Source organism: Callospermophilus lateralis, chromosome 8 (genome assembly GCF_048772815.1).
Source record: "Callospermophilus lateralis isolate mCalLat2 chromosome 8, mCalLat2.hap1, whole genome shotgun sequence".
NCBI classification, from domain to species: domain Eukaryota; kingdom Metazoa; phylum Chordata; class Mammalia; order Rodentia; family Sciuridae; genus Callospermophilus; species Callospermophilus lateralis.
In genome coordinates this window covers 69,577,671-69,590,242 of record NC_135312.1, presented here as the reverse complement: position 1 = coordinate 69,590,242, position 12,572 = coordinate 69,577,671, and the positions used below count along the sequence as shown (strand labels likewise).

At 36.2% G+C, this 12,572-nt stretch overlaps 1 pseudogene; it reads left to right on the top strand.

Moving 5' to 3' along the window:
* Positions 1 to 308: 308 nt before the first annotated feature.
* Positions 309 to 12,572, top strand: part of LOC143405708 (broad substrate specificity ATP-binding cassette transporter ABCG2-like) — a 31,332-nt pseudogene continuing 19,068 nt past the window's right edge.

Here is a 12,572-nt window from a genome sequence, read left to right as displayed (position 1 = left end):
AAGTGCATCTGAGTTCAATCCCCAGTCCCTACCCCCACGAAAAAGACAAATACTGATAGTAATACTAACTATAATGGAACCAAACATTTATTGAACATTTATCACATGCAAAAATGTACTAGGTGCTCTCAAAAACAAAAATAAATAACCAAGTATTTGTCCTCAGGTAGCTTATAGAAGTGTAGGAAAACACAAATCATCACTTTGTTCATGTTAAAATATTGTGCACACAATTAGTTTTGTGGTTTTATCTCCAAGTTTAGTTCTTCCTGTCTGAGTTTATATGTAGTATTACCATAATAGTAAGTATGGGGAGACAAGATGAAGATGAAAGTGAGATCCAGTACCTTCATTCATTAAAGTGTTCAAAGAAAGTAAAGAAAGAAAGAAAAAGAGAAAGAGGGAAGGAGGAGGGAGGGAAGGAAGGAAGAAAGGGGAAAGAAAAGAGAAAGAAAGGAAGGAAGAAAGAAATAGAGAAAGGGACAGTATTGAAGAAAAACAGGATAATTACTATCTTGGAGGATGTGGCAGGCAATAAGTTCAGTTAGGACACATTTTGTAGAGGGTAATCAGGCTATTTGAGACTTTAACTTTTCTATGTGACATATAGGATCTTTTCTTAAATGATCTACTTTCTTCCTGTAGGCATCACCCTTAAAGTTTCCATCACTTCCCAATAACACCATTGAATTATGGGAATTGGGTAGGATACTTGAATAGGATATCAAATACATGGAGCCTCTGAAGGGTGTAGGAGAGAGTAATAAAAGTCAAAACTTTTTTTGTAGTGCTCATTATCAAACTTGGCCTTTTCCAACTAGGCAAACATTCTACCAACTGAGCTATAATATTCTCAGGCAGAAAAGTTGAAGATTTAAGGTAATTGAGAGCTTTGACTACTATGTGTTTGTAGGGACATTAAAAGACCTGTGTGATTGATTTATCTTCACCAATCTTAAGCAGCCTAGAGGTTGAAAAGAATAAGGCTGGGTAATGAGGGAAAGAAACAATGGAAATACTAGGGCTAAAGTTATTAAAGGTATTGGTGAGAGCAAGATTGAGGTAATATCCAGGGATTGGATTCTAGTTAGGGAAATGAGAGAACCAAGAGGTGGCTGATCATCTGGAAGAAAATGGAACCCTTGAAGAACCATTGCCTCTCTGAAGTTAAAGAGTAGTTATGGATAGAGTGAAGGCATGAGGAACATGATGGACAAGAGTCTGAGATCAGAAAGCAGGGATTTGCATGTACGGTTTCTGATTTGAAATAGTTCTTTTTTCTGGTTGATGATGAGGATTAGGAGAAGGAAAGTGTATAGCTCAAGTGGTACTTGAAGAAAATTTTTATAAATGACTCTCCAAGGCAGATAGGTTAAGGTCCTCAGAATAGGGAAAGAGGAAAAGGCACCATGGCATTCTGAAAGGAGACATTGGGCCATGAGAATATCCTGTTGCTAACCCTGATAGCTACAACCATGATGGCTCTTCCTTAGTTATCCTTACCTGTTGCAATGGCCACCCACAAAAATCTACCCTTACATGAAGGGTGGCTTCTCCCTGACAGATGTGCAAAAGTACAAAGTTGGACCAATTCTCTTAATTACATAAATAAGGGATTGAATTTACACACCTCTGTTTGGCTCATTAAACTCAGAGCTTGAAGAGTTTAATTAGTCCAGACTAGCATCCCTCATTAACAAAGTCTCCACCTATCACCTGTGCTAGGGCATTAGGTATGTCTTTAAAAACCCCCAGGCAAAGAACAGCCAACAGCACCCTCCCATGGGACCCCTCCTGTTCTAATGGAGCCTTTTTTCTATGCTTTAAATAAATCTTACTTCTCTACCCTCTGCTTGTCCTTGGAAATCTTTCTTTGAATTGGCAAGACAAAGAACCCAACCCACCTATTACAGAATTAATTGCTGTATTTTAGGGGAAAGAGTAGTTACTACCAGGATGGCTAGCAAAGTGGAGGGAGATTATTGAACTCATTGATTTTAAGCTGTGGTTGCCAAATAACCCTAGTGGTACACACCCTTGTAGAATTCTCCTCCTAAGGTATAGCTTGGACCTGTAACTTGCTTCTAACCAACAGAATATATAAGTGATATGATATCATGCCTATAACTCCATTGTTGTTATGTGATATAGGTGAAGAATTTTGCATATATAATTGTTACTTAATTAGTTTAAAGTATAATAATGGGCTTTTTCTGTATTGAGCCTGACCTTGTTAGGTGAAGCATTAAGAGAGGTTCTAAAGGTCAGAGATGGGTGAAGTCAGAGAAATGCTCTTCTGTACCCTTTAAGGACACAGAAGGCATGTTTTGAATTTTCAGTAGAGGAGATAGCTTTGAGGAACTGAGGGCCTATTTCTATAACACAGGAATGAATTCTTCCAACCACCACATGAGTTCAGAAAAGGATCTCATGCCACAACAAGACTCCAATCCTGACTGACACCTCGATTGCAGATTTATGAGATCTTGAGCACAGGACACAGTTAAACCATGCCCAGATTCTTGACCTATGGATACTGTGATGTAATAAATGTAAGCAGTTATGCAGTAATAGAGAACTAATTAGGTATATTAAATAGACCACCGTATGTTAACAGATTGAAGTGTGCTCATAAATCTTGTGAAATTCTACTAAGAAAACTTTTCCAATACTTCATTTTTCTATAAAACTTTTATTCACAGGAACATTTATGAGATGGTTTCTAAATTAAGACTGTAGATTAGAGCATGAGAAGCAAGCTGTGCAGGAGATAGATATAGAACAATGGGACGGATCTCAGTCATAATTTTCATTACTCCTGCTCCTCCTTAGTCAACTTGTCTACATGAGGAGAAACAAAAGGAACAGGTGCGTCCAGCAGGAGGACTGAAGCTGCTGACAATCAACACCTCAGGAAAGAAAGCGGCTAAGAGAGGGTAAAAGATGTGAAGTTTGTGGAAGAAGCTGAGATGAAGAATGGAAAAGAAGAAGAGGGAAGACAGGGACAAGGGAAAGGGAGGAGAGATTCAGCTCAGTGACTGCTTTGACAGATGCATATAATTTCATGATGGCTTCAGGCATGCACCTTCTCCCCTAAAATAAATTATCTTTCCAGCCAGTGTGGGAGAGGTTGCCTTACCAGGCAGCAGTGATAGTAAAGGTTCTTTCGCATTGTGAATTCCTCCCCACAGGGTAATCATTGGATATTCCAGGACACCAAATAGGTCTGTATATAAGCATCTTCTATTTTCTTTGATTGTATCAATGGCTTTCATTATAAACAAGCAAGAAAAGTCTTAATGTCTTTTGGCTTTACTACAAAAATGAATAGCCATGAAGGAAGAAAACATTAACTGTTGAAGTATAAGAACATTTAATAATGTGTGGATTCATATCAATTCTACTTACATAAAAATCACTTAGTATTTCAGTTTTCATCTAAAAGTTTACTTTGGAATCAGAATGCAAAACCTTCTGAAATTGCTAAGTGGGGTTTCAGACTAAATTAGTAATTATACATTCGGGCATGGATAAACATTTGTTAAACACACCACAGAGCACTTTAAAGTATGTGGTGATTCAATAGGCTATAGGAATATACTGGATTCTTTGATTCATTATTTAAATAATCATGCTTGAGCTCCTGATATACAGTGATTTTTTCCAATGGTATCCATTTTATTTTCTGATGTGGCTCATGGTTAAGGGAAGAGGAAAGATGTAGTTGATCATCAATTAAAGATGTTAAAAACGATCTTTATTGGAGTCAAAATAGTCTGGGGAGTCACACAGAAAAAGTAAAAATCAGGACAATAGCCAATATGAACATTTCATCATGTATATTGCTTGAGAGTAATTTGTGTATTAAAGACACTATTTTAAAATCACAGCCCATTCATTCATTCAACAAATGTTTTATATATGTGGACATAGATGGATATTTTTATTCAGAGTGATCTTGATGCATCTTTGAATCAGAGATAAATCAAATCCTTCTCTTTCCACTTATGAAAGTTATTTGACTAATCACATTATAATGGCTTTGTCAAAGACCTTTACCTAGGTGAGAATTCAATTAATGTAGGGTAGTCAGAATTAATCACTAATACTTTTATAGCCTGTGTATCTATCTCTATGGCAAGAGTAGGCAGAAAGGAGATTTAGTGGACCAACAAGTTAAAAATACTACTTTTGTCTGCAGTTTGTAAAATGCAGGAGTTTGGTGTTCAGATATGTATGATTTGAACTGAGCAAAAGTAGATAGGCAGAATTTCAAAGGATCATACTTTATAAAGGTACATGAGGTTATTTAAATACAATATATTAAGTAAATGAAGAACTAGTAGTAAAAGAAAAATTCCTGAGATAGGATTAGGAAAAAATTGTCATGGCTAATAAGACTACTCTGGTAGGAAATAGGAATAAGTATCTGGGGAGAGACAGCTTGTCCAAAATAAGACCAAACATTAATTGTGGAAATGACTCAATAATCGCTAGTCCTGCCTCTGAGATCAGTGATTTTTCAGAGTACAATTGGGAAAAAATACATCTTTACCACCATTAGTGGCATTTTCCTGCCTTTACAAAGTTTTAGACTAGAGAACACATCTCCCTTGTTGTGCATCTATATATAAATATATGCATATATATGCATGTGTGTGTGTGCATATGTATGTATATATATATATATATATATATATATATATATATATATATATATACACATATATGTACTATCTCCAAGTACTACAATATAGCTCCAATTTTCTTTAGAATAGAAAAATCCAAATCCCTTTTTTCTACAAACTGTTATTTTCCCTACCTTTTAATCATTTCTCTTGTTTTCCTCTCTGAATTACATCCATTTTCCAGACACCTCTTTTAACACACTGAAATTAAAATGGTAAAATGTTCTGTTAAGGTCCTGGCCAGTTTTGAATAGCATCTATGTTTCTATGTCTTATTAACACTTCAGAGTTATTGACAGTGAGTCCTTTCATGCTCACGTACAGCCTGGCTGAGCCCTCTTAAAACAGAATAGTACAAGTAAGAAGTCGATATCTGTGCTTGCTGACAAAGGAAGCTGCTGTGGTTTCTTAGAGAGTTTCTGGCTCTCTCTAGACATTTCCAATATAGCAGCAGCTCATAAACAAAGTGCTTTAAGCAGTGTTTATTTATAGGATCTTCTTCAGTGAAGTGACATGAGTCTCAAAAATGCTGTTCAAATCACTACATGATGAACTGCACATTAAATGATCTTATGACACTTCTGATATTAACTTCAAAGAATCAGTTTAGACACATGCATCTCCTTTCTCCAAACAATGGATAAATCAAATAATGATTGTTTGACATTACAGGATTTGGAGCTGATTTACAATGTGATTCTGTGTCTTGTAGATACAGTCATCAGCTGGAAATTTCTCAGGCAAAGTAATTAAGCTGCATAGGACTACAGCATTCATAGCCTAAAGGGGAAATGGATCCCAATTTAAGAGCCCATTCATGTTAATTTTTATTTATCCCTAATGGTCATCTGCATGCATTGCATGTTGCCACATATTAGAAAACCAACACCTTCAGGTTTGATACAGGATAATCCTGCAATATTGCAATCCGTGAACCCACATTGTGGTCTGTTCTTCATAATGCAATGCTAGAGCACTGTGGCATCTTGAAACCAGAGTCACTGAAAATGTGCATGCTGCTTTGGTACCCAGTAGTTACATCATCTCTATGGTTCTACCATCATGAAACTATACTCCCACAGTAGTATGCAATTTTCCCAGCCAGGTGCTGCATCTCCTGGGTCTCCCAGGACCACACCACCCAGAGAGCTTGAAAAATTGTATATTAGAAATGAAGAAAGATCTAAAATTAATGATCTAAAGCTTCTGACTTAGGAAACTTTAAAAAGAATAGAAAGTTATCCAACCTAAGCAGAAAAATAGACATAAATATTAGAGCAAAAATCAATGATATTGAAAATAGGCAATCAATAGATAAAAATCAGTGAAATCTAAAGGTTCATGAGGATATATTTTGAGAATTTACATTCCAGTAAATTGGAGAATTTAGAAGAAATGGACATATTTTTAGACACATATTATATACTAAAGTTGAACCAAGAAGATATCGAAAACCTTAAAAATCCTATAACAAGCTGTGAAGTTGAAGCCATAAATGAATGGACAAATTAATCAAATAGATATTTCTAAAAAGAAGAAATTTACATTGCCAATAAATATATTTAAAATGTTCAACACCTTTGGACTGGGTTGTAGCTCAGTGGTAGAGAACTTGCCTAGTATGTGTAAGGAACTGGGTTCCATTTTCAACATCACATATAAGTAAAAAATAAATGAATAAATGTTCATTAACAACTATAAAAATATTTTGAAAAATCTTCAACATCTTTAGCAAATAGGGAAATGTAAATCAAAAATACAATGAGATTTCAACTCATTCCTGTTAGAATGACAATCAACAAAAATAGGAGTAATAATAAAAATTGGTGAGAATGTAGGGAGAAAAGTACACTTATACACTGCTGGTAGGATTGTAAATTAGTACAACCTGTATGGACATCAATATAGAGGATTCCCAAAGAGATGGAATTGAACTACCATATGACCCAGATGTACAACTCCTCAGCATTTATCCAAAAGAATTAGCATCATCATATCTAGTAATACATGCATATCCTTGTTATAATAGCATAATTCACAATAAACAAATATGGAATCAACCTCGGTGATGTTAATGGATGAATGTATAAAGAACATGAGGTACATATGCACAGTGGAGTTTTATTCAGCCATTAAGGAGAATGAGATTATGTCATTATGTCATTTGCTAGAAAATGGATGATATTAAGTGAAGTAAGCCAAACTCAGAATGTCAAGTGTTGTATGTTTTCTCTCATTTGTGAAAGATGAGAACAAGGAAAAGAAATGTTCGGGGTGGGGAATCTTATGAAATTTGAAGGGAGATCAGTAGAGTGAAGTAAAGTGACTAGGGGGATGGAGGAATAGAGGGGAAAGAGAAAACACTGGGGAATGATATTGGCCAAAATTATATTGCTATATTGTGCATATATGAAAATAACCACAAATTCCACCATTATGTATAATTATAATGCAATAATTGAAAATATTGAAGAAAATTTGCAAGAGAGAAACACCAAGTTATTTATAAAGGTAAACCTATCAGAATACCAGAAGATTTATGAGATGTAACTCTGAAGGTCAGGAGGGCACGAAATGATGTACATAAAGACATGAAAGAAAATAACTGACAACTTAAATTACCACATTCAGCAAAGCTATCCTTCAGAATTGAAGAAGAAATAAAATCCTCCCAAGATAAGCATAAACTTAAGGAATTAATAATCACTAAAATAGTATTGAAGAAATTACTTAAAGGATTCTTACAGAAGGAGACATACAGAATTACAAGAACATAGGAGAGAATAACGCTCACTAGAGGAGTAGATTAGAAATGAGGAATAGAAAATCATCAAATATTACAGGAATTAGTACATACTTTTAATAATAACCTTGTATGTAAATGGCCTTAATTCTCTAATTGAAAGAAACAGACTGGTGCGATGGATTAAAAAATAATATCCAACTCTGTATTACATGCAATAAATACACTTCTGGTGGTGCATATCGGTAAACCCAGTGGCTTGGGAGGCTGAGTCAGGAGGATCATGAGTTAAAACCAGTGGGACCCTATCTCCAAATAAAATACAAAATAGGGCTGGGGATCAGTGGCCAAATGTTCCTGAGTTCAATCCCTAGTACCTACTCCATATAATGGTAATAAATGCACCTCACCGAGAAAGACATACACAGACTGAAAGTGAAAGAATGTTAAATGATACTCTATGCAAATGGAATCTGAAAGCAAGCAGGAGTAACAACACTCATATCTAAGGAAGCAGACCAAAAACCAGCTGGGCAAACATGTCCCAATAACTCTGTGAAGTGTCTAGGACACATGGCAAGGAGATGTATTCTCCAAAGGACTTGGGAAGTCCCACTCCTTTGGTTGTGCTAGTTGTGATGGAAATGTAATTGCTGATTATTTTTTTTAGAAATGAATAGAGATTCATAGTAACAAATGTATATTGGGCATATTTATTCCAGGTACTGGGTATTATACAGGAATTCTCTTAGGAAACACATTCTTTTTGAAACAAGGTGTATTAAATTACACAAGCATGCAAAATCTGTTTCTGCATTTATTGTCATTAAGCATCCTTGAAGCATTTGAAGTGAGCATAAATATGATGTTTACAAAATCATATACAACCTAGAGTAGAAAGCTGCCATGAGGGAGCACATTACAATGGACATGGTCTGACCCAATGGCCCTCTGCACTTAATAATTACGTTACACCAAGGAGGCCATAATGAAAACAGAATGGTCTGTCACACAGTTTAGTGACAAAATAGGGTATAACATTGTGTCTCTTCAGAGAAGCTTTATCTGGCGTTTACTTATGAGGGCTGTGTCTTTCCTGTGTGTCACACAAGGATGCAGAGGAGACTGAGAATTGGCAATGGAAGAGCCCTCTCAGTGTTTCCATAATGCATGCAACAGTGCATGTTCTAAGTGTACTTCTTGAAATGGCTTGTTGTAGTTGTAACTATCATAGTTGTAATTTTTCTTGCTTTAAGTGTTGTTTCTGAAGTCCTAGGCCAGAGATCCAAAGTGGTGGAGTCCCAGAAACTTAGGTCCAGCCACTAGCCTCTAAAAACTGGAAGAAAAAGTAATGTCAAAAAGCAGTAAAGGAATTTTAATCAATATAAGTATACTGGAAAACAAAGGGGACCAGAGTTACCAGTTCTTTGTTTAGTGGTACTGATGTGATATTGTTTAGACAAGGGGGACCATAAATAGGCATAGTGAAGCAGAGTGGGAAGGACAAGATCATTAGAGGAGAGAGAAAGTCAATGGATGGGAATGACAAAGATCTTTCAAATGGATTCTGAACTTGCTGTTGCCTCCAACATTTTAAACTTTAAAATTGTGGTCTTGCTCTTACATGCAGTCCACCTGCTTCAACCTCCAAACTATGGCCAGTATTTCTGACTGATGCTGCTTCATTTTTCCCTTCTCTTCCACATCTCTAGTTACATGTAGATCAGACACCCTTCCCATCATGCCCTGTGTTCCTTATCCTCTTATGTAATTCTCTTCAATTCAGAAAACTAAAGTTTACTAATTCTCTTCAATTCAGTAAACTATACTAATTCTTTTCCATTGTCATTGTTTAAATTGTATATAAACTCAGCTATTGAATGCTTAATGTTTTTTCCCCTGTTCTGGGGTCAAACCCATGGTCTCAAGCATGCACACTACCACTATGCTACACCCCCACAGTCCCTTATTTTTCATATAAGAGACAGAGTCTCACTGTACTACCAGTGCTACCTGGAATTCATGATGATCTTGCCTCAGCCTAATCATATAGCTAGGACTGTAGGTATGCACAACCACTTATGGCTTGAATTCTTAATTTTGATTTCTTTTTTCAGTTTTTGTTTTCAAGTCTTGATCTGCTTAACTATTGGTTTAATTAACTTAATCATTTTCATACTTAATTTGATATCTTCCTAGAATTTAAATGTTTTCCTAGTGATGAAATCTGTTGCATTATAAACAATATTGGAGATTACCTTCTTACTTGACTGAAAGTACATAATAAACAGATATGTGTAGTCTGGACTCTAAATTCAGCGAACCTTCTCCTGTCCCTGATTGCTGGTCTAAGCCCTTTTTGGTAGCAACATTATGAATACTTTCAACATTAGAAAAAAGTACAGGGAATATTATGATGCTCATGTAGGCTGTCCCTGAAGTGAAGCTGTATCATAATATGCTTTTTGAAGTCAGGAGCAGTCCTCATCTTTTTTTAAGTACTGGGAATTGAACCCAAGGGTTCTGTACCACTGAGGTACATTTAAATTTATTTTGAGACAGGGTCTTTCTAAGTTGCCAAGGTTGACCTCTGAGATTGCAATCCTCCTGCCTCAGCCTTCAGATTAACTGGGCTTACAGGTGTGCATGTGCCAATGTACCTGGCTCACTTGTCTTTTTTTCTCCTTTATGAGTTGTAGGTAATTTTCATACTCAACTATTTTGCTTATTGGAATTTATCTGACATCCAATTTGAGTACAAGCATTTAAAGTGTCATCTGTCTCCCATTTTAGGTTCTAAGATTATTCTTATCATAGTGATGCAGGCTGTTTGTTCATTGGAAAAGAATTTACTCACTGCAGCACAGTTTAAAACCATCTTGTTTTCAATGAATTGGTATCTAGAGTTTACAATCTCCTTCATGTGGAATATCAACTTACTATTACTTTTCCCTCCATAGAAAGGCAAAACCTCTGAAGATGTCTTCCAGTAATGACCAGGTTGTTATCCCAATGCTACAAAGACACACCAATGACCTCCCTGAGATGATAGCTGGTGACCAGGAGACAATTACCCAAGGATCTGTGTTGAGTTTTCATAATATCTGCTATCGAGTACAAGTGAAGGGTGGCTCTCTGCTCCAACGAAGAACGGTTGAGAAAAAAATACTATCAAATATCAGGTATGTGCATGAATTTTTAAAAGTTCACTTTATTGACCTATAGGCTTTGCTTACTACCAATAGACTGCTGTGAGCATTTGTGTACAAGATTTGCAGAGACATATAGATGTATGCTTTCTTTCCTTTAGGCTAAACAAGGACTGATATGATTGGATCAGTTATCAGGTAGTTTAAACTTTGAAGAGAATTTATGAACTGCATCATGTTTTGTTTGTTTTTATGACTGTGCAATTAATGTGTCATTTAATTATTAAAGTGGCAGTGAGTTTGGAACCTCTCACTACTTGTATCTCTATGAGCTCACAGATGCTGGCCATTAGGGTTGTTAATGTTTGTCTGATTGCTAGAGAACTGCACTTCCCTCTAATGATTAGATAGAATTGACTAATAAAAAGCTGACAAGAGTTTTGTGAGATAATCATGAGGGGAACTGAATTTGGATTTGCCCTGGCAACACTTGTTTCTTGTTTTTTTGTTTTGTTTTTTACTAGAGGAAATAAGTACTCCTAGTGTAAGCAAGCAACTTTTTCTGACTCTCCAAGGCTGGGAAAGTGGTTATAAGAGTCCTGGTATGGTTGTACCTCTATATAAAATCAGGTGTTTGACCTGTTTTCTTGACATTTTGTATGCATCTGTGGTCTTTACTGTCAGTAGTGCCTAACATCTTTCAGAAGACAAGGAAGTGACAGGGTTGGCTAGACAGTATTGGGGTGTGCCTGAGAGAAAAATGGTGAGGATCTGAGGGTTCATGGGCTGAGCTCAGGGGCTCTGTGCAGGATTGGAACTCTTCTCTGGCAATACCTGCTGTCATGCCTGCTTCTTGTCTCTCTTGTGTTGGTTAAGAAATCCTGACCAGGTGAATAAGAAGAGGAATAGTGGATCTAAAGCTTTTATCCTTTGTTAATGATTAGATAGAATTGACTTATGAAAAGCTGACAAGAGTTTTGTGAGATAATCAAGAAAATGTTGGTACTTTCAGATTTTGTGTTGAAAGAGGTAAAAGGTAATTTGATTTGAATATGTGTAGGCTAAATACATATAAAGTACATTCTTTATATGAGGGTACATTTACCTACCCCTGCCCACTTTGGTGTTGGGAATCAAGCCCTTGGCCTTGTGCACAGTGAGCCATCTTGCTACCACTGAGCCACACTCCCAACACCTCTAGATTATCTTTTCCTCCAAGTAGACTAGTGATGGGATATCCTAAGTGTCACTTCTGCTCAAGACTTTTTGTTGTGCTTAAGGCTCAGTGTTGTGCCTCTCAGCAAAGGACAGGGGTCATGGTTTTGTGCTCTTAGGCTAATAAAAGTGCAGTCAAATCTTGAAGTTCCTTTAATTTTTACAGTTTCAGGGACTGTTGTTTCTGGTGTAAGTATCTGTGGGAAAGGACACCCATTTTTGGTTGTTGTGTGTCAGATCTTTTTCCTGTCTGCTCACTTCAGGTTAGTAGGCTATGGGATGGAGGAAGAGTTACTCATATTATTTTTTATTTGTATTTGGTAGCACAAGTCACCGTTCAAAACAGTAAGCATATTCCAAGAAATGTGGTGAGAATCTCGATTTTCCTTTGGATACTTTTTTGCTTTCCTTTAGTAAGAAGAAGTTAAACCAAATTTGACCTTGAGAATTGAAAAGATTTTTATACCTCATGAAAAACTTTCCCTTAAGCTTAGTTTGTCTTCATACACAGCGCTTGAACTTTTCCTTACCAATGTTTAATAACTATGGGGAAAATTATCCATTCCTGAAGATTTATGAATATTCATATAATGGTGAGGAAAATTCATTCTTCTCTTTAGGAAATTTTCAGATTAATGATTATTTTTTAAACGATTTCAAACATAAACCTGCATGAACATAATCCTTTCACTAGACTCCTTACCTGTTTACATTCTACTGTTTACTCCCATCACTGTGTCTCTTTCTGGGGTCGGGGGGTACTGGGAAATGAACTCA